Raw genomic sequence first — 23,944 nt, 5'->3', positions numbered from 1 at the left:
CAGCAATTTAATATAAGTCATACATGTGCAGTTATACAAACCATCTTCTCATTAGTCAGGTTGTGAAAGAAAATAGACAAAATACCTTTAGAAAGAGGAGATAACAAATAAAATTATACTTCAATCTGTATTCAGATACCATCAGTTCTATCTCTGTTGATGGTTTGCATTTTTCATACATCCTTCTGTTAGCATCCTGCTCATCATTTCTTTCACAGTTACTATTGCTAACTGTATAACCCTCCACCTTATTCCCTCCCCTTGATATTTACTCTAATTTCTATCTTCCTTCAACCTATCCCTCCTCAAAAGTGTTTTGCCTTTTACTACCCCTCCCCAAATCTGCCCTTCCTTCCATTGCCTCTCCTCCCCCCTCATCCCCTCCCCGTCCCACTTTCCCACAGGGTAAGATATATTACAATACCCTCTTGAGTGTGTATGTTATTCCCTCTTTGAACCAGTTCTGATGAGAGTAAGGCTCACTCACTCCCCTGCTCCTTGCCCATCTTCCTCTCTTCTCCATAAGCTTTTTCTTGTTTCTTTTATGTGAACTTCTTTTCCTCAATCCACCTTTCCCTTTCTTCCAGTGCATTCCTCTTACCCTTGAACTTTATTTTGAAGATGTCATCATGGGTCAACTAGGTGGCACAGTGGACAAAACACCAGCCCAGGAAGCCCTGAGCCCAAATCCGGCCCCAGACATAAGCCACCCCACCCTGAACAAGAATAAACAAAAAATAAATGCTTTACAGATATCATCCCTTCATATTCAATTTACACCTGCGCCCTCTGTCTAAGTATATTCCTTTCAGCTGCCCTAATACTGAGAAAAATCTTATGAGTTAGAAGTATTATCTTCCCATGTAGGAATGTAAACAGTTTAGTCTTTTAATATCTCTCATTATTCCTTTTACCTGTTTATCTTTTTATGCTTCTCTAGGGTATTGTATTTGAAAGTCAAATTTTCTATTCGGTTCAGATCTTTTCATCATGAGTGCCAAAAAGTCCTCTTTTTCATTGAAGTCCCATTTTTCCTCCTGAAAGATTATATTCAGTTTTGCGGGGTACATGATTCTTGGCTATAATCCCAGTTCCTTTGCCTTCTGAAATATCATATTCCATGCTCTCCCTGATAATTTCTTGGAAGATGATGTCTAGGTTCTTTTTCTGATCATGGCTTTCAGGTAATCCAATGATTTTCAAATTATCCCTCCTGGATCTATTTTCCAGGTCAGCTGTTTTTCCCCAAGGAGATATTTCATATTGCTCTCTATTTTTTTTAAATTCAGTTGGATTTACTTTACTGTGTCTTGGTTTCTCATAAAGTCACTAGATTACATTTGTTCAATCCTAATTTTTAGGCAATTATTTTCTTGGGAGAGCTTTTCTATCTCCTTTCCCATTTGGCTTTTCAAGTTGTTGTCTTTTTTCTCATGATTCTCCTGCATTGCTCTCATTTCTCTTTCCATTCTTTCTCTAAATCTTCCTTCTATCTCTCCCATTTCTCTTCAAAGTCCCTTTTGAGTGCCAGTATAGGGGTACAGAGACAGAAGATGGCACAGCATGTCTGAGAAACAGAGAGAAGGCCAATTTTGCCAGAGAGCAGAGAACAAGAAGGGGAATACTATCTAGGGATTTTCTCCTGGAGACAACAGAGAGCCAATGGAATTGGTTGAGTAGGAGAGTCAGATGATCAGATGGGTGATTAAGGTGGTTAATAAATGCCGCCTCCCTTTTCCTATTGAATCAAATTGAAGAAACTGAGGCCAACCTATTAAATGACTTAGTCAAGGCCACACAGGCATAGTGAGACACTGAACTGGGGGGCTGTGCCTGGCCTCTTTGTCTCTAAAGGATCAGTAGGATCAAGGGAAAGGGAAATTATAATACCTGAAAAAATGCTACCGCCCAGGAATCAGCTATAACCAGTGGGTGGAGCACCATGAGGTTTGCGGAGCCCCATGCCAGTGCACGCCGAGGCATAAAAACCTCAAATAACAATTAATTCTTTACACCTCATACACTTGCTAGCTGTGTGATCCTGGGCAAGTCACTTAACCCCAATTGCTTCAAACATCCAGGGTCTTCTCCAGTTGTCCTGATATATATATATCTTGCCCCCAGACCCAGATGGCCCCGGAGAAGAGAGTGAGGCTGGTGACCTTGCACAGCCCTTGCTCACTTAAATCCAATTCAGTGCAAGCCATGACATCACCCCAAAGTCAACAACAATGACAAGTTTCCCTAGCCTCCTGGTTACCCTTGAGACAGACTTTTGGCTTTCAGCGACTCTTTCTCTTATCTGCTCACTTGGACTCAGCTTCCTGATTTTGGGGAATAACTGTTTAAAGATAGACCTGGTGCCCTCCGGACAACTCATTTGGCCTTGCAGATTCCACATTCACCTGGGGGTGCGTGGTGCAAAATCTCTGTTAGCTTGGGTCCCATGGCAAGATAAAATAGTGCAGCCAAATGGGATAAAATGGAGATCTGCAGAGAAAGGGAGAAAGAGAAGAAGGGAGGGAGAGAGGGCAGTGAGAAATAGAGTGATGGGGAGACACACAGAGAAAGGAATAGAGATGTGGAGAGTGGGAGAGAGGGAGAGGAGTAGAAAAGGAAGAGGGAGAATGGGGAAGCAAGGAGAGAGGAAGGGAGGGAGAGGGAAAGAGACTAGGGGAGGAAGAAGAAAAAGAGGGCAAAAGGGTAGAAGAGGAGAAGCCATGGTTAGAACCCCCAAATGAAGTGAGAGTCAGTGTCCAGTGCTAAAAAGAAAGGAAAGTATGAAAAGGAGGAAAAAAAGGAGCTAGGGCCAAAATGTTGAAAAGGACAGGTTCTTGTCCATCATAGAATTCTATCCTCCTGATATTCATGAGTCTAGAGCAATAGCCTTATATTGGGCATCTTGCCACAATATGCACAAATCTGTTCCTGAAGGTTCTGGTCTCAGTCCACCTCATTGGAATGAGCATCCAGATACCATATCCTGGGGCATACCACTGGGATTCAGTCCCAGGCTGGATCTGTGACACATCGGTATTGCTCAGATTGCCTTTTGGATGCATTTTGTCCTGGGTTCCACAGCAGCACCAAGCACTCAATCCTACCCCCCTACACATGCACTGCATGCACAGAGATATACCACACAAGCTATTCATTACCACACCCAAAGTCCTGGGAGCCAGGACCACTTAGAGCAAACGCAGCTGGAAACAGAAAGAGCAGCCAGCCTGTGCGGAGGAACAGCCGGCCCACTTTTCAGAATCTTACCTGGCTCTCTGTCCCCATGCTGTCCCATAGATGATGATGGATGTTGGACAGTTTGGTGTCTGTGCTGCAGCATTGCTCTGTGATACCTCCAGGTTCCAACGGTTTCCCAAAGTTCATCTTTCATCCCAGTGGTGGCTTTCTGTTTTATGCCCATTGCCAATATCAAGGAAATATGCCTAGGTCCATGATCTTTTATCTAATTACTTTGGATACTAAGTGGCACAATGGGAAGGGTGGTGGTGGTTGTGGTGAGGGAAACCTGGAATCAGGAAGACCTGAGTTTGAATCTGACTTCAGATACTTATTAAGTGACTTATTAAATCACTTAATCTCTGCCTTGGATTCTTCAACTGTGAATTGAAGACAATGATAGCACCTCCTTTCTGGGATTGTTGAGAGGATCAAATGAGATAATATTTGTAAAAATGGGGGCATCTAGGTGGTACAGTGGTTAAAGCACCAGCCCTAGATTGAGGAGGACCTGAGTTCAAATCCGGCATCAGACACTTGACACACTAGCTGTGTGACCCTGAACAAGTCACTTAACCCTCATTGCCCCATCCCCCCCCCAAACTGTAAAAATGATTAGCATAAAACCTGACACACAAGGAGGTACTTAATAAATATTTGTATCCTTCTTCCTGTTTGTTCCCATTATAGGTTCAAATCATTCTGCTAAGGTTGTTCTTCATATAACAGGCCCAAATAGGGCCAACATGTTTTCATTCATCTATCTATAAATCTCTCTCTCTCCCCCACTTCTACCCATCTACTATATATAACACTATATCATATATAGTATATATCAGTGCCATATACATGAATACTACATATAATGTTTTAAATATAGTTAGTATAGTATATTTGTATGTTTATAAATACTACAAATAAATCGTATTTACATATAAAAATACTATATATAAGTGTAATTATATTTTACACACATGTGGGTATATATCTTTTTCTACATGTAGTTGTATGTTGTTCAGTTGTGACTGGGGTTTTCTTGGCAAAGATACTGAAGCAAATAGTGACTTTGCCCCACAAAAAGAAGAAGAAGAAGAAGAAGGAAGTTGGATAAATGAAGACACAAAGTTTTAAGGTATTTGCCATTCAGTCATTTTTCAGTCACATCCAACTCTTTGCAACCCTATTTGGTGTTTTCTTGGCAAAGATACTGGAATGGTTTTCCATTTCCTTCTCCAATTTCTTTTACAGATGAGGAAACTGAGGCAAAAAGGGTTACGACACTTGCCTAGTGTTTAAGGCCAGATTTGAAATCAGAAAAATGAGCCCAGTGGTCTGTCTACTGTGTCACCTAGCTGCCCCTTTTTTGAGATATAGATGAGGTGATTCTGGGCACTCATATCAGCTGACTTGAAAGCTCTCATTAGAGTAGAATTTAACTTTCTCAGTAGAACAATTATAATTATATCAGCTGAGAGTGAAGTGAGCTTGAGAATTTAAGGAGAATGGAAAACACTTGTTGAGCAATGAGATCGTGAGTAGATAAGAAACCCCATCATTGTAGATTTCAAGGAAGTGCTTAATAGCATGAACTGGTAGCTGACTCATGAATGATGAGGTTACCCATTATAAAGGCTTGGCAAGATGGTGGAAAGACAAAGGTGGTTAGAGATTCTAATGTCCTAGTGAGTATTTCATGGAAAAGACTAACCATGGGGATTTAGGATGTGTAGGAAAGCAAAAAAAAAAATAGACGAGGGATGATGGACTGGGAAAATATGGAGAAGTTAATGGATTGGAAATTAAAATGAGGGCAAATAACATGCAAAGTAGAGTGAGAAAGTAGAAGTGTAGGGATAAGGGTTGTGATCATAAATCGTAATATGAAAATTTAAGATCTTGGAGATAGAGACATTTTGAGTGAAGATGGAGTTCAGGTTGTGTTGGTGAATGGCTGAGATGTTGTGGAGCTCACTGGGATTGAGGAAACTGAAGGGCCAGAGTGTTGCATGGCTCATTGATATGAATATGCAAGTCACTGAAGATGATTAGAGGGCATTTGGTGGAGAGGAAGCCTCTCATTAAGTAAATTGTAAAATTCCCTTTGTGCTATTTTCCCAATCTTCAGCAGCCCCCATCCCATGGCTAATACTCTCCGGATTCAAGAGTATGTACCATGGCTCCCCCTTCTAAAACTATAGCTATTAATCCCCAGACAGTTTGTTTTCCATTAACAACCAGACAGTAGACAATTATTAGCCTTTATCAAAGGCATTTACTAAGGTGAAAGAATAAAAACAGTAGCTACAGAACATCCCCCACCCCCATATAACTAGAGTACCTTCTTCCACAAATGGGAAGAGCAGGCTGGTGTTTAGAGGACAGTGATAGGGAAGCACATTTGCAGGATACATGGGTGGCAAAGGCAACTCAACTTTCGGTCCTAGAAGTAATAATGTCCTCATGAAGCTCCCCTTGGGTGTAGTATCTCTGCTGAGAGAGAGTTGTTCAGAGGGGCTACTAGGGAATGATTCTTTCCATAATCCAACTCCTCTTTATTGCCAGGCATCATGAATCTTGAAACTGTGTCATCCCTTTGATGACTGTTTCTGGTTCAGTCTGGGATATGTGTCTACTCCCTTTTTGTTTTTAGTTTTTGGTTTTTTTAAAAAAACATTTTTATTTATAGTTTGGGGTTCAAATTTTTATCCCTCCATCCTTCCCCTCTCCCTCCCTGAGGGGGTGAGCAATCAATATAGGCTATCCATGTATGATTATATAATTACCATATTACATATTAGTCATTTTGTATACAAAAACTTGAATAAAAGAAAAAATGAAAGAAAGTGAAAATTAGCATGCTTCAGCCTATGTTCAATCAAGATCAGTTCTTTCTTTGGAGGTGGATAGTATGCTTCATCATTAGTCTTTTGGGATTGTCTTGGATCATTGTATTGCTTTCACAGTTCTTCATCAAACAATATTGCTCTCTCTGTGCACAATGTTCTCTTGGTTCTGCTCACTTCACTATACATCAATTCTTACAAGCCTTTCCAGGCCTTTCTGAAATCATCCTGTTTGTCATTTCTTGTAGCACAATAATATTCTATCACCATCATATACTACAGCTTGTTTAGCCATTCCCAATTGAGGGAAATTCCTTTGATTTCTGATTCTTACCTGCTCCCTTTTGGAGCAGTTTTTCCTACTGGTCTAGAAAAGTTTCCTTCAAGCTATGTGGCCTTTATTGGAGAGGGTGAGAAACCCAGTGAACAGAAGGAAGTGCTCTCCTGCCTCCCTTCAGGGGTTTCCTCCATAGGCAGTTCCTCACCTACAATGCCTCCAATTCTGAAATTCATCCATGGCTTCAGTATTTAAAAGCACCTAGAAGTGTGACTAATTTGCCCACTCAGCCAATTGCATTCTTCCCTTTTCTGCTCTAAGATTTTCTTACCTCATAAAGGGAGTGGGGAATGGCGTCTCTAAAGTCAGTTTAACACCTCATTAACACCTCATGCTTACCTCCTCAGCCTTCTATGAGTACATCTCCTGAGGTGTTCATGAGGGAGAATCCACTCTCTTGCAAAGGTAAGAGAGTAAGATCTGACCCTCAGCACTCTGAAGGGCTCATTGAAGCACCTCTTCATATGCTTGGAAGTATTATTAAAACCCCCTCTACTCCAGCAGAGTGAAATTAAGCAGATACTTTCATCAACCACTTAGTCAATTAACAAGCATTTCTTAAACACCTAGAAGAAAAGGTTTTGAATGTCATTAGGCTCCTCTCCTGTGGCAAAGCCCCTGGTGCTGATTCTGTTCCAGCTGAGATTTACAAGGCAGGGCATCCAATGCTCATTCAAAAGATGACAACTTTTCTGGGTTATATGGCAAGAGGAAGTTACCCCCCAGGAGTTCAAGGACATCTCCATTGTCCATCTCTATAAAGGTAAAAGAAATAGATTGTCCTGTGACAAGCACAGACAAGCACAGACAATCATTGCTGGCAAGATTCTTCACTTGCAACCTAGGAATCAGTGTGGCTTCAGGAAGAGCTGAAGAATGGTTAATATAGTATTAGCTGCCTGACAGCTCCAAGAGAAATGCCAGGAGCAGAACAGAGGTCTGTATACAAAATTCATCAATCTTTGATACTGTCAGTCATGAGGACTTATGGACAATTATGTCAAAATTTGGTTGCTTGGAGAAGTTCACCAGTATTGTATGTCAATTTTATGAGGGCGTGCTTGCACAGGCTCTGGATAATGGACAATCTTTCCCAGTCATCAATGGAGTGAAACAAGGCTGTGTGCTTGCTCCCATCCTTTTTAACATGATATTTTCAGCAATGTTTGTCAAATGCCTTCAATGAAGACAAACACAGCATCAAAGTCAGCTACCACACTGATGGTAAATTCTTCAACTTGAACTTGAAAAAGCCAAGACTGAACTGGAGGGAGAGTTGGTGCATGATTTTTTGGTTTGTAGATGATTGTTCTCTCAGTGTTGCCTCTGAAGCTGAGATACAACACAGTATGTTTTTGTTTTTTTGCAGGATGATGAGGGTTAAGTGACTTGCCCAGGGTCACACAGCTAGTGTCTGAGGCCAGATTTGAACTCAGGTCCTCCTGAATATCCACTGCACCATCTAACTGCCCTGATACAACAAAGTACGGATCAATTCTCTGCTGCTTGTGTTCATTTTGATCTAACAATCAACTCCAAGAAAACACAGGTGCTCGATCAGCCAGCACCACACCATCCATACATGGAACCATCAGTTACAGCAAATGGAGAAGTTTTGAATACTGTGGATAACTTCACTTACCTTGGCAGCACACTCTCCAGGGATTATGAGGTTGATGCCAGAGCTAGCTCTATGTTTGGGAAGCTCCAAAGGAAAGTATGTGAGAGAAGAGGTATTAGACTGACTATCAAACTGAAGGTCTACAGAGCCATTGCGTTGACCTCATTGTTGTATGCCTGTGAAACCTAGATGGTATACCAGTGCCATGCCAGGAAACAGAATTGCTTCCATTTGAATTTTCTTAGGAAGATTCTGAAGATCACTTGGCAGGATAAGGTCTGGTAAGACACTGAGGTCCTTTCTCAACCTGAACTGCCAAGCATTCAAACTCTACTTGAGAGTTCTGATGGGCATCAAACGTATGATTCCCTAAAGGACTATTTTTCAAATAATTCACACAGGGCAAGCGCTTACATGGTGGTCAGAAAAACACATAAGGACACCCTCAAGGGCTCTCTTAAGAACTTTGGAATTGATTACATGACATGGGAGACAGGACCCCCTGGCATGGCATGCCCTCATCAAAGAAAGTGCTGTGCTCTATGAGCAAAGCAGAATTGTAGTAGCTCAAAAGAAACACAAGATGTATAAATATAGAGAGTCTATCCCAAATGTTCACCTGGACTATTTGTGCCTGGCCTGTGGTAGAGCATTCTGAGCTCGTATTGGTCTGATCAGCCACAGTCAGACACACTGTAACTTGACTCTAACATAGTGATGTCATTTTGGTCCTCCTTGAGAATAAAGGACAACAGCCAACTGCATTCCACATACTGTGTTAAGTGCTGGATTGTCAGTAATTAAAACAAAGTTCATTCTGTTTTATGGGTAATTGAAACTAAAGTCTGCTTTGGGTATGAATTAGCTATCTCAGTCCTCCACTTTGGTTGGACCGATGTTATATACAGCTTATAGATTCCTAGAATCTTGTAATCAGAAGAGACATTAGAAGACATCCAGTTCAGCTTCCTACTTTATGCAGTAATTCCTCTGTAACATTCTAGACAGGTGAGTATATGAGCTGGACCTCAACACTCCTACTGATGCAGAATTTTCCTTCTTTACAAAGCATTTCATTCTATTGTTAAATGACTACTTCTCAGACAGTTTTTGTTCACATTAAGAAGAAATTTGTCTTATTTTTCAGTCATTCATCATGATTCTGCTCCTCTGATGCTATATAAAATAAACATAATCCTCCTTCTAATGGGGGAAGGCAATACACAAAAGGAATCTTAGAAGCTAGGGATGGATGGAGAGAAATATCCACAAGAGGGGGCATGTTGAAAAAAATCTGGAGAGTCAGGAGCAACACCTGAAGAGGAATGAAGGCATGAACATGGCTGACCTGGTCATTTGCCTAAAATGGAGGTTCTGCGTAGAACCAGCCAATCAGAGGAATGGACTGCCTGAGTAAGTCAACTTTCAAAGTGGGAAGGTTTCTGTGTCATGTTGGAGAAGTTCTAGAGAGTCAGAACCCTAGAAAGGAATGAAGGAGAGAACCCCTTCATTTTATAGATGAGGAAAGTGAGGTCCTAGGAAGGATTTTCTCTGGGTTGCACAGCTACTCAGTATCTGAGACAGATTTTGAACCCAGGTCTTTCAGACTCCAATTCCTTATCCTCTATGGCATGAGTAATTTAGTGGTTGTACAGTTGTTAAAACAAAGAAAACAAGCAAATCAGCCTATTTACAATTTGGAGCTTCCATTATCTAGACAGCCTGATTTACAGTAGGTTTTTGATATCACTGATGAGAATTTCCCACCCCCATTCCCATCAGAAACCTCCTGAAATGGACAAGAATCTTAGTCAGTATGTCTATATAAATATTCATAGCAAAAACATCAAAGATATTCCCAAATGGTTGAAAACCACTTCCTGTTCTTTACCAAATAACTAGAGCCTTTCTTGGTTTAATATGACCTGCAGAATTTACTATACCAAGATTGTACCTTGGACCTCATCCAAGGGTACCATAAAGCTTACTAAGGTCTTTCTCATATCACCATTCTGTAGCATGGACCAAAGGACAGAATTAGAGTGATATCCCAGGCTATATGCTTATTTATTTCTTAAAGCACAGGGAGCCTTTCAGTATGGTGCTCCCATCTGGGAGGTTATTTTTTTTTTTAGTTGGCAGTTCAGTGTTAGAATTTCTTGCCAAATAACTTTCTAGTCTCCCTCCCTGAAACTGCCATTCAGGTCAATGGAAACTTGAAGTACAAAATGGTGGCAGGTTGGGTTAGTTCACCAACTTTACAGGCCTTTTTTATTCTTTCCACAAGCTCCTCTGTTCTAAGGGTACCACTGGTGGTTTGCTCTTTGGCTGCTGGGTTTTCTTTTGAAATGTGTCTTATGGCAGCAGGATGTTCTCACTAATAGAATGATCACCTTTCAGGCACTATTTGTTTGTTTAGTTCTTTGATTATATAAAGTGCACATTTGAAAACATAGTGTATGGTCATTAACACAGTTTTCCAGCATGTTAGTTCTGGCAAACAGCATTGGGTGGGGACCCTGTGATAAATGGGATCAATAATTTTGATGGTGCTGTGAAATCAAATGAGCTTGTGTTATTTAAGAAAACAAACCTGTGATTGGTGGTGTGTGTGGATAAATTTGTATTAGGGTGGTGTTCTGAGGGTGGTCACTTATCCATTCAGGATACTAAGGAAAATGAGTTTTAGCTACTTCCACACAGGGCTAATTGTAGCTTTAAGAAATAAAAGAGTGTGCAGTATAGACTGAGATCTATCACTTAGGAGTTGCCGTTCCTCTTCTTGGGGCTTGTTCTTTAAAAAATTTTTTATTTTGTCCAAAAATCAAATGGAATAAGTCTTTAAATTTAAAAAAGCATTATGTATGCCACTTAAAAAAGCATAGGGTACTCTCCTTAGTGACTGATTTTTTAATAGAAGTAGGGTGCCTATCCATCTACACAGACCCCAAAGGTTCCATATTCCTTCTCACAGAAATGGGTAGTAGCAGCAGCAGCAGTAGCAACAGCTGACATTTACAAAAGTTGTCAAAGCACTCTACAGGATTAAACCCATTTTGCAGATAAGAAAACTGAGGTTTAGGGAAGTTAGTGGCTCATTCCTATCAAAGAAAGGGAAATTTTAACCTAGATGCCATCTGACTTCAGGTCTTAGTCTCCTTTCTACTCTACTACCTCATGGCCATCTAATTAATCAATTACAAGTTATATAAGCAAATTGTTTCCATAAAACCACACTGAAACCTTATCTGTTTTCAGTCAGTTTTTAAAGTTTGTGGGTTTTAAGAAGTTAGGACTTGGAGGGACAGCAAGATAGAGGAGAAAATGCAGGAAGTTGCCTGAGCCCTCCCCCAGTTTTCCTCAAAACAAATTTAAATCAAGTGCCAGAATGAATTCTCTCACTTGGGTAAAAGGGGAGCACAACCCAGTGCTGATGTTTGAGCAAGCTAGCAAGAGACCCCTGGTCCCAGCACAGATAACCAAATGAGGCCCTGCATTCTGACTCAACAAGTTAGCAGCCCAGTGGGCCAGTTGTGAGACCTACAGCCCAGGCTCAGCAGGCTAGTAGCCAGGTATGGCAGGAATAGATGCCCTGGTATAGCTTATGAACCACAAGCCTTGAAAGCCCTGGTATAATGGACTCAACTAGGCTGAGCAATGCCAGTAGAGCAGGTGAGCCACCAGTCTCAGAGGCTCCAGTACTGGGCCACTGGCGTCTGACTCAAGAAGCTTGGGACAGTGTCCCCTGTGCCCCAGGAGCAGAGCTCAAGCTACAAAATGAGCAAAAACCAAAAACAGTAACAGCCCTCATGGGGCAGCTAGGTGGCACAGTGGATAAAGCACTGGCCCTGGATTCAGAAGGACCTGAGTTCAAATTCGGCCTCAGACACTTGACACTTACTAGCTGTGTGACCCTGGACAAGTCACTTAACCCTCATTGCCCCACAAAAATAAAATAAAATAAAATGAAAAACAGCCCTCACCATTGAAAGCTACTGTGGTGACAGGGAAAATCAAAATACAAACTCAGAAGAGGACAACAATGTCAAAATGCCTATATGCAAAGCAAATATGAATTGGTTTCTGGCCCAAAAAATCTGACTGGGAGAGTTCAAAAATTTTTTAAAAAATATAATAAGAGAGGGAGTGGAGCCAAGATGAGGGAGGAGAGGCTGTGACTCCTGCAAGCTCCAGATAAACCCATCCACTCACTCCCAAATAATGCCATAAAACCCCCCAGAGCAGCCTAATGCACATAAGAACAGAGTGAGACTATTTTTCAGCAAAAGATGGCAATTGCCAGGGCAGTTGGTGGCACAGTGGATAGAACACTGGCTCTGGATTCAGAAGGGCCTTAGTTCAAATCTGGCCCCAGATACTTGACACTTACTAGCTGTGTGAGCCCTAGGCAAGTCACTTAACCCCCATTGCCCTGGAAAAAAAGAAAAAAAAAAGTAACAGCCCATGGTCCAGACCCTGTTAGAAATAGACAGTGCTTCCAGCACCTTAGAGTCTTCAGCACCAGCTGCTTCTTCTGAGGCTCGGCTCGTGGACCAGTGAGGAGGTTTGGCAGTAGGCTGGGGTGAAGTGGCTGCAGTCTCTGCTGCAATTGGGGCAACACGTCCTGGTTCTGAACCAGTGGGTTGAATCTAGTGGTGGTGGCCCAGTGGGGGAGAGGCACAAGTACGCCAAGCTTCTGACCATAGAGAATCAGATTTCAATCAGACTTCTGTTTCTGGGTCAGAGAGAAAGTGGCAATGGTTACTCACAGGCCAGGCTGGCTGAAAAGAAACCCAATCACCCCCTGGGCCACACTGTAGCTCTGAACAGTGTGTCTTGGAAACAGCGCTACACTTTAAGAAGGAGTTAAAAGCCAAGAAACAGGCGGCCAAGATGAGCAGGCAGAGAAAGCAACAGACCATTGAAAACTTCTTTGGGAGAAAGGTAGACCAGAATACACCCTCAGAAAAAGAAGATAATAACAAAGTCAAAGCTCCAACATCCAAAGCTTCCAAGAAAAATGTGAATTGGTCTCAGGCCATGGAAGCACTCAAAAGGGACTTTGAAGAGAAAGTAAGAGAGATAGAAGGAAGATTTAGAGAGATGTAGGAAAGAATGGAAAGAGAAGTGAGAGCAATGCAGGAGAGTCATGAGAAAAAACTCAACAGCTTGAAAAGCCAAATGGGAAAGGAGATAGAAAAGCTCTCTCAAGAAAATAATTGCCTAAAAATTAGGATTGAACGAATGGAATCTAGCGACTTTATGAGAAACCAAGACACAGTAAAGCAAATCCAAATGAATAAAAAAATAGAGAGCTATATGAAATATCTCCTTGAAAAAAACAGCTGACCTGGAAAAAAGATGCAGGAGAGATAATTTGAAAATCACTACCTGAGAACCATGATCAAAAAAAAGAACCTAGATATCATCTTCCGAGAAATTATCAAGATATTCTAGAAGCTGGAAGTAAAATAGAAATTGAAAGAATCTACTGATCATCTCCTGAAAGAGATCCCAAAAGGAAAACTTCCAGGAAAATTATAGCCAAATTCCAGAGATCCCAGGTCAAGGAGAAAATATTGCAAGCAGCTAGAAAAAAGGAATTCAAATACTATGGTGCTACAGTAAGGATAACGCAAGATCTAGCAGCTTCTACATCGAAGAACCAGAGGGCATGGAATATGATATTCCAGAGGGCAAAGGAACTGGGACTACAGCCAAGAATCACATACCAAGCAAAATTGATCCCCTGATCTTTCAGGGGAAAAATGGGACTTCAATGAAAAAGAGGACTTTCAGGCATTCATGATGAAAAGAACTGAACTGAATAGAAAATTTGACTTTCAAATTGACCATAGAGAAGGTCAACAGGAAAAGGTAAACAGGAAAAATAAATCATGAGAGATATTAAAAGATTAAACTGTTTACATTCCTACATGGGAAGATAATACTCCTAGCTCATAAGATCTTTCTCAGTATTAGCACAACTGACAAAATCAATGTGAAAAGTAATGATGAGCAGGAGGAGTTCAGAGAAACCTGGAAGGACTTACATGAACTGATGCTGACTGAGAGGAGCAGAACCAGGAGAACATTGTATACAGTAATAGCAGCATTGTGTGATGAACAATGGTGATAGACTTGGTTCTTTTTAGCAATTCAATGGTCCGAAACAATTTCAAAGAACTTCATAATAGAAAATGTTCTCAACATCCAGAAAAAAGAATTGTGGTTTATGAATGCAGATTGAACCATACTGTTTCTACTTTGGGGCTGTTTTTTCCCTTCATTTATGAGGTTTTTCCCTTGTGCTCTGACTCTTCTTTCACAATATGACTAATGCAGAAATATGTTTAATGTGATTGCACATATATACCTATATTAGATTGCTTTCTGTCTTGGGGAGAAGGTAGGAAAGGGAGGGTAGGAGAACAATTTGGAACTGAAAATCCTATGAAAACAAATGTTGAAAACTATCCTTATATGTAACTGGAAAATAATAATATACTGAACAAGAAAAGAAGTATAATAAGAGAGGTAGAAAAATTGAGAAGAGAAATGAGAGTTATGCAAGAGAATCATGAAAAAAGTCAACAATTTGGTAAAGGAAGCACAAAAATGGAAAAAAGATGTAAAAACATTCACCAAAGAAAACAAATCCTTAAAAAGTAGAAATGGGAGGCAGCTAGGTGGTTCAGTGGATAAAGCACCAGCCCTGGATTCAGGAGGACATGAGTTCAAATCTGGCCTCAGACACTTGACACATACTAGCTAGCTGTGTGACCCTGGGCAAGTCACTTCACCCTCATTGCCCCATCAAAAAAAAAAAGGTAGCATTGACTTAATAGAAAAGGAGGTACAAAAATCCACTGAAGAAAACAACTCCTTAAAAAGTAGAATTGGTCAAATGGAAAATGAGGTAACTGAAGAAAACAACTCCTTAAGAAGTAGAATTAGACAAGTGGAAGCAAATGGCTTTATGAGACATCAAGAAAAAATCAGACAAAACGAAAAGAATGAAAAAACACAAAATGTAAAATGCATCATTGGAAAAAACAACTGACCTAGAAAATAGATCCAAGATTGGACTACCTGAAAGCCATGATCAAATAAAGAGCCAGTACAGCATCTTTTAAGAAATTATTAAGGAAAACTGCCCTGGTATTCTAGAACCATAGGGTAAAATATAAATTGAAAGAATCCACCAACCACCTCCTGAAAAAGATTCCCAAGTGGAAACTCTCAGCAATATTATAGCCAAATTCTGGATCAAGGAGAAAATACTGAAAGCAGCCAGAAAGAAACAATTCAGATATCAAGGGGTTACACTCAGCATTACACAGGATTTAGCAGCTTCCATTTTAAAAGATAAGAGGGCTTGATATTCCAGAAGGTAAAAGAATTTGGATCACAACCAAGACTGATAAGAAAGGAGATTAACAGCCTCTTTTCCACAAACAAATCAGGGTTTATTAATGGGAACAAAATTTACAACACAAGTGAAGTTAATAAAGCCAGGAACCATGAGAAAGGGTATAGAAAAACTCACCACTACCTGTAATCTGTATTTCCAAGGAGAATCAGCTGTGCAGTCTCTCCCAGTTCCCTCCGAAAGGTCCCCCCACACCAGCACCTCTCCCTCTCTCCTGGGCAAAAAAAAGCAAGCGCTCTCCTCCCTGGCTTCCTCCCAAAGCCTCCCACAAAACTGGAAACAGAGCCATCCACACACACACCACCCCAAGCTAATTGGGCTAGTAGCTCTGATTGACAAAACTAACAGGCGGCTCTACAGCTGCAAGCCGGTCAGCTTCTAGACGCTAACGTGGCATGGCTTTTAAGATTATATCTTTTCAGTCTGACCATAATGAAACAAAGATGTTGTCATGGAAACCCCAAATCACAATTAATTCCTTACAAGTATCATACCAATCAAATTACCAAAAAATTATTTAAAGAGCTAGAAAAAATAATATCAAAATATCAAGAATGTCAAAGGAATTAATGAAAAAAATGCAAAGGAAGGTGGCCTAGCCCTACTAGATCTCAAACTATATTGTAAAACAGTGATCATCAAAACTGTCTGGTACTGGCTTAAGAAATAGAGTAGTGGACCAGTGGAATAGATTAGATAAATAAGACACTAGTAAATGAACAAAGTAATCTACTATTTGATAGACCCAAAGACTTCAGCTTCTGGGATAATAACTCACTATTTGACAACAACTCCTGGGAAAATGGGAAAACTGTGGCAGATCAACATCTTACAGTAAAGTACTCCATCAATTGGGGAATGGCTGAACAAATTGTGGTATGTGGATGTAATGGAATTGTGCTATAAAAAATGATGAGTAGGCAGATTTTAGAAAAACCTGGTAAGACTTTTACAAGAACTGTTGCTGAATGAAATGAGTAGAACCAGAAGAACATTGAACACAGTAATAGCAACATTGTATGATGATCAGCTGTGATAGACTTAGCTCTTCTCAGCAATATCCAAGACAATACCAAAAAACTTATGATGGAAAAATGCCTTCCACATCCAGAGAAAGAGCTGATGAAATTTGAATGTAGATCAAGTCATACTATTTTCACTTTATTTTTTTAGTGTTTTTCCCTTTTGTTCTGTTTCTTCATTCACAACATGACTAATATGGAAATATGTTTTACATGATTGCACATATATAAACTATATCAAATTGTTTCTCATCTTAGGGAGGGAGAAAATTTGGAACTCAAAATTTTATAAAAATTAATGTTATTAAAATATTATTTCAAATTCTCAAAAATTAAAAAAAAAGACCTTTGGTAGTAAGTTTTGTGGACCAGTAAAAAAAAAATTGCTGTGAATGGGGTTGGGAGAGGGTTGTTGGAAAACAGCACTATTGTAGGCCCTTTGTTTCTCAGAAACTGAAAACATTTCTGTATGTACCATCCCTAGGTTCTGCTCTTAAGACCATGCCAGTATTTGTGTTTGCTACTTTAAAAGAACCTTGAGAGACCATAATAGCAGGGAGGAAATGAGTCAGAGTTTTAGTTACCAAAGCCAGTGGAAGTCTGTATTTTGATCATAATGGTGGACAAGGTGAATTGATGTAACATCTACTTGAGATGCTGTGTCTCTTTAGTCTTCTAGCTCTTCTTTGAGCTGTGATCTCCTTCAGTATCCTAGTACATAATTTTAGCCACTCCTTTCCTCTAACCCTCCTATTGCTCTGTATTTCTCCCCACCCTGCCTCCTCCCCTGGCAAGGAAAGGACTCTGAAGTAGTGGGAGTTCATTGTATTACTAAACAGGTTCTGCCTGGTGCCATTTTTGCTGCTTTTCACTCACTAGGTTGTGCTTTTATTTGAGCAAAAAGAGACATTTTTCACTTCCTTTTTAGAATTATAAATAAGAGAAAGGAATGTAGTGGTTAGAAAACTGGTTTGGGGACTAATAAAACCTGGGTTCAAGTTCCACCTCAGACACATACTAGATGTGTGACACTAGGGCAAGGAATTTAACCCCTCAGATTTCTAGACAAATCTCCAAGTCTATATATTTCAGAGAAGTTGCTGACCTTCATTGGTTGAGGGAGTTTCCTCTCTATGACTGTCCTACCACAATGTATTCACAGGTCAAGTTCTTGTCCTTCTAGAGTTGTAGTTTCAGAATCATAGAATGGCCAAGACCTTTAAAGCAATCTAGGCCAACCACTGCCACCCTTTTTCCCTCTTTAAAAATAAATACATCCAGGTACCAATGGATGTGAATAATGAATCCCCATAAAGTGGGTGCATTATCTGAATTTGAACTGCACATTTCCATTCAGCTGGAACCAATTACCATATTTTACATAATTATTGTTTGGAATAGTGCAAATGTAAATACATGTGACCACTTTAGGGGATTAATTATTTACACTAATCTGTACCTAGTTGTATCCTCCAGGACTCCCATCCTAAGATAGCATTGGCTTCTTCTGTAGCCATATCACATTGTTAACTCAGGATGAGTTAGTAGCCAGTTAAAACCTCTAAATCTTTTTTCTCTCTCATGAACTGCTGTTAAGCCCTTGGGCGGTGAATTCTTGAATTCCAGTATAGGACTTTATGATGATCCTTACCAAACTTCATTTAATCTAGTAAATTTCATTGACCAGATCCAGCCCTTCATTCTAGTCTAGAATGTGAATCCTGTGTTTTGTCCTCCATCATGCTACTGGCCACTCCTAGGGCTGTAGAATTGGAGTCAGGAAAACCTGGCTTTAAATCTCCCATATCCCCCTCTCCCATGTGGCTTTAAGCAAGTCACATTAACTCTCTGAGCCTTAGTTTCCTTATCTGTAAAATGAAGGAGTAGGACTCTTAACTTTATGGTCATTCTATCTCCAAAGATTTGGAAATCATGCCCTCTTCCCAAAAGTATGTATGAGGAGGAGCCAGATAGCAAAATTTTCACTCTCTAGACACTGATTTCAATTCCTCATTGGAGCCATTATTAATTAAGATTAAATTAATTTTTAAATAAATTAATTTTTAAAATTAATTTCTAAAATGGACTCAGACATCCAGATGATTTTGCTACACTGCCATAGACTGGTACCCTATGTGCTCAAATAACAAAAGGTTAAAGTGTAAGCTGAGAGTGGCTAAAAATTCACTTCCTGCCATGCATTTGCCAGCCTTCCCTGGCTTTGAGCACAGGACTGTTGATGGGGGCAAAAGTCAGATGTTGTAAGGAAAGAGAGCTGGCAGCTGCCTGTTTGGAGGCTAATACAGCCCGCAGCCATATACCTGTGACTCTATGTTTTTCACAAGGATGGAAATCATTTAGTGCTTGAACGAAGCATAACATTTCTTTTATTACTCCTTTGAAGAGTAACTTAATTCTTTGGGATGTGTGTGTGTGTGTGTGTGAGTGTGTGTGTGTGTGTGAGAGAGAGAGAGAGAGAGAGAGAGAGAGAGAGAAGTACAAGGCTTCAAAGAGGAAATTGAATGTTCAGGGAAACATGAGATCTCTGAATATTGATTATAATATATAGGTGTATGAATTGGATCTGGGGAGTGTAGGGTGGTAGGAAAGTCCTTATAAAGAAGACAGCTGGGGGGCAGCTAGGTGGCGCAGTGGATAGAGCACCGGCCCTGGAATCAGGAGTACCTGAGTTCAAATCTGGCCTCAGACACTTGACACTTACTAGCTGTGTGACCCTGGGCAAGTCACTTAACCCCAATTGCCTCACTAAGAAGAAGAAGAAGAAGAAGAAGAAGAAGAAGAAGAAGAAGAAGAAGAAGAAGAAGAAGAAGAAGAAGAAGAAGAAGAAGAAGAAGAAGAAGAAGAAGAAGAAGAAGAAGAAGACAGCTGTCGTCAGTTACTAATTCTAAATGGCCAACCCAAAACAACTTCAGCTTCTGCTGACCTCAGAAATGGTAGAAAATGGAGACTGATAGTATCTTTGGCCTTTGGAATCCTGAGTTCAAATACTTATTGGAACTCACCTGCAAACAATTCTAAATGATGTTGGCTCTTTCTGTTCCAGGGAGAGCTGAAAGTATTGCCATGCTGGAATTAGCAGAAGGACTTGGTGAATGGGAGGACTCTAGACCAGAAAAGACCCAGATCTTCAGGGGAAACAGAATTCAGGCTCTTGTTAGTAGAGAATAAACTCTGAAAAGGAGGGCACCAATTTGGACTCCTCACTGAACTCTGATATCTTCCAGGGAACCACCAAGTCATCTGGAAAGTAAATAGCTGTTAGACAAGCTAGGCACCACAGAAAGACCTCTGAACTCATCCTTACCCCTTCTCAAACTTCCTGAGAAAATAAAGACTCTCCTCCTCCTCCTCCTCATCTCCCATTTCTCTGGCACTGTTGCCAACTATCTCCTTCTTAACTCTGCTCTCAGATGAAGAGGTGGCCATTTGTCTTGCCAAAGCCAACCCCTCTACATGCAGCCTTGATCCTACCCTACCCTACCCTATCCTATCTCCTCCTATCTTCTTCAGCAGATTACCCCCTTTCTAATTCAATCCTTTCCTGTCCCCTGGTTTATTCCCAGCTGCCTATAAATATGCTTAAGTACCCACCTTTCTTAGAAAAACCCCAGACCCTCACTAGATCTTACCATCCTCTATCAGCTATCATCCTCTATCTTTCCTCTTCTCAGTTAAACTTGAAAAAGCCTCTGTTTTGTGGAGTGGCCCTGGTTGAACACCTTTCATTCCCTTCCTGGCTCTGCTCTGTACCTTGTAGACTTCAAAGCCCCGTCCCTACACATTCTGCCATCTTCTTTCTATTCCCCTTCCCCTTCCCTTTTTCAGTTCCATTTTGCATGTTATCCTTTAGAATGTAAGCTCCTTGAGGGCAGGGACTATCTTTTTGTTTGTATTTTTATCTCCAGCCTTTAGCACAGTGCCTGGCACATAGTTAGGACTTCATAAAAGCTTGTTGATTTGCCTCACCCTACAACCAACTCCCCTCTATGCACTCTAAAATATAGCTACACTTACTTACTTGGGGTCCTTTCAACTCAACTCTAGTCTCCAGTACCTGTGCCTTGGAACTGACTGTCCTCCACTCCTGGAATGCTCTCCCTCCCAAATTCAGACTCTTAGAATTGCTTTTAAGATTCCGATCAAACTCCACTTACTCCAGGAGAACTGTTCCAGTCCCCCCAAATACTAGTGCCATCCTCTCTAAAGTTGTTACCTTCCATATGCTGATTTATATGTGTTATAGATCATCAAAGGGGCAGTGGATAGAGGGCCTGAAGTCAAGAAGACTCATCTTCCTAAATTCAAATCTGGCCTCAGACGCTTACTAGCTATGTGATCCTAGGCAAGTCATTTAAGCCTGTTTGACTCAGGTTCTCATCTGCAAAATGAACTGGAGAAGGAAATGGCCAAGAAAACCCCAAGTGGGGCACAAAGAATCGGACATGACTGAAATGACTTTTTTTGGTATAGGTCATCCAATCCAAACCACTGTTGACACAAACCATTCCATCCAGTGGCTGATTAAAATCGGAAGTAGCTGTAATCTTTTGTGCACCCGTTTCTCTTTTGGAATCTAGATGATTGTGTTTTTTAAATTTTAATCTAAAACTATTTTAAAATATAATTGCTACTGCTATTACCATGTTTTAGAAATTAAATTGCTATTGCACTAGTTTTGGCAGTAAACATTTATTATTAATTAATATTATATATACTAGTAAAGAATTGACCACATGGCAGTTAGCATGAGCAGGGGAAAAGCCCCAGAAGATCCATGTTGTCTCTCAAAGACACTAGCATGTGGTCTTAAGGAGAGTTCAGAAGATCTACAAAATTTACACTGTCCTAAGAGGAAGAGCATGTACCAAGAGAGAGTCAAGAGCTAAGAGATCAACCCTGGCATGGCCAAGGGCAGGTCAAAGCTAATTGGTTAGTATCATTCAATTCCATTGGTTGACATGACTTGAGGGTGGTCTAAATTAAAATGAATTCTACGGATGACATCAGGGAAGAATATGCAAAAGATCCTTGCTGAAGGGCAAGGGTGAAGTCCAGTACCTAGCTGTTATTTGATCCCATCAATCTTTCACTGAGCTAGACACAAAAGTCTATCTCCATTTCTTTTGTTCCCTTGGGCTTGTCCCAGGTCCAGGAAAATCGGACTTTCTGGAGTGGGGGGTAAGGGAGGAAAGGACTGAAAGTGATCTCTAGATCCCCTCAAGAAATCCATTATTAATACTTATTTTCTCAGAGAATAAGTACTTTAAAGAAATTGGTTTATCGATATCAGTAGATATGATAAGACATGGCACAATAGGATGTATCTAAATGTTTCATTCAAAGAACACTTTCTATAGATCAATTCCCTTTGCCACTCACTGGTACATTGAGGAATTAGGACACCTGGTGACCATAAAAGCAGAAGAATGGTTGGCTTTTCTAGGGGTTATTACCCAAAATCCCCAAGTGCTTTATCATTACATACTTTAAAACTTTCCAGTTACTTATTATCGAAAGAGCACTGAATCTCCTCGCAGATATTATAGCAACCAAGCAGACAGAAAATGATGTATTAAATTTAGATGTGTAAATCTCCTTTTAATCTTTTGCCATATACTCAGTCTTTTCATACAACTGAGAATTTAGTAAGTAACTACTGCGTGTTATTTTTGGTGATAGACTCTGGGGCTACAAAGACATAAAGGAAACAGTGTCTGCCCCCTTGGAGCTTATATTCTATTGGGGGAGACAGTAAAATTGAACCATTCTATAGATAGCATTTGTCTGTGTGTTCCATTCTCAATATTAAAACCGCTGGTTGATTTTAACTGAATCTAACCTATTACTAAAAAGTTTTTAAAACATTGGAAGCCAGGAAGAGCTGAGATAGTATCTTGTCTCACACACTTATTGGCTGTGTGACCCTGGACAAGTCACTCAGTCTTGCTCAGCTTCAGTTTCCTCATTTGTAAAATGGGAATAATAACAGCACCCACCTCCCAGGGTTGTTGTGAGGATCAATAAGATAATACATGTAAAGTGCTTTGCAAACCTTAGAGAGTTGCAAGTTACCAGGATTGCTATTACTAAAGATACACCTTTGTTTTAAAGACATTTCCCTATAGATAATACTGTAATGGAAAATGTGGTATGGAAAGGGAGAGAGGAAAGGGACCATAGGTTGGACTCTATCTAGGTAGCACTTTATTTTAATAGCATCTTTCAATGTCAGATAAGTGAGAGGGCAAGATCCCTTTTGTTCTGTGTATCAATCTTTTTTCTTTCTTTCTTTCTTTTTTTTTTTTTGTGGGGCAATGAGGGTTAAGTGACTTGCCCAGGGTCACACAGCTAGTAAGTGTCAAGTGTCTAAGGCTGGATTTGAACTCGGGTCCTCCTGAATCCAGAACTGGTGCTCTATCCACTGTGCCACCTAGCTGTCCCCTCTGTGTATCAATCTTACAACAAAATGACAGTCTATAAGAATTTCAAAATTAGAGTTTTAGGTGGAGCTAAATGAAATGTGTTATATGTATAGGGTATATGTTATATGATAAGGGATAGGGGCTAGACCTGTGGCTTCTTTTTTTAAAATTCAATTTTATTTTGTTTTCAGTTTAGAATTCTTTCCTTCTCAACTCTCCCTTTCCAGTGGATGGAAATCCATTGAGAAGGCAAGAAAAGCAAAACCCATTACAAATAGGTATAGTTAAGCAAAACAAATTCCCACATTAACCATTAGACCTATGATTTCAATGATATAGGGAGTTTCTGGAAGAGAAAACTGCCTCTACCTATGCAGGTAAGCACTTTCTCTGCAATTTATAGCCTCAGAGAGTCACCTAGAACTTTGAAAAGTTCAGGGTCATACAGCCAGTATGTCACTTTGTTGTTGTTGTTGAGTCATTTTTCAGTCAGTCTGACTCTCTGTGATCCCATTTGGGGTTTTATTGGCAAAGATACTGGAGTGGTTTGCCATTTCCTTCTCTAGTAGATGTCACAGGGGGACCGTGAACACTAGTTTTCTGAGTCCAGCTCTCTATTATACCAAGCAGTCCTTGTGTAGACATAGATTGCAAAATAAGGGATGGTACTGAGTCTAATCCACTAATTTGAAACAGCAGTTATTGTTTCTTACAGGATTCTTTTATTTTCTTTCTTTCTTTTTTTTGGTGAGGCAATTGGGTTTAAGTGACTTGCCTAGGGTCACGCAGCTAGTAAGTATCAAGTGTCTGAGGCCGGATTTGAACTCAGGTACTCCTGAATCCAGGGTCGGTGCTTCATCCACTGCCCCAGGATTCTTTTCAACTAGATTTTTTTCAATATCAGAGAATTTTAAAAAGAACTATATTGGTGCAGGCTACTACCAGGTCAAGTCACACCCTGAAAAACACCTGATTTAAATGTCCTATTCACAGCACTTACCCTCTATCC

Source organism: Dromiciops gliroides, chromosome 6 (assembly GCF_019393635.1).
Source record: "Dromiciops gliroides isolate mDroGli1 chromosome 6, mDroGli1.pri, whole genome shotgun sequence".
NCBI lineage: Eukaryota > Metazoa > Chordata > Mammalia > Microbiotheria > Microbiotheriidae > Dromiciops > Dromiciops gliroides.
This window is presented reverse-complemented; position numbering follows the sequence as displayed.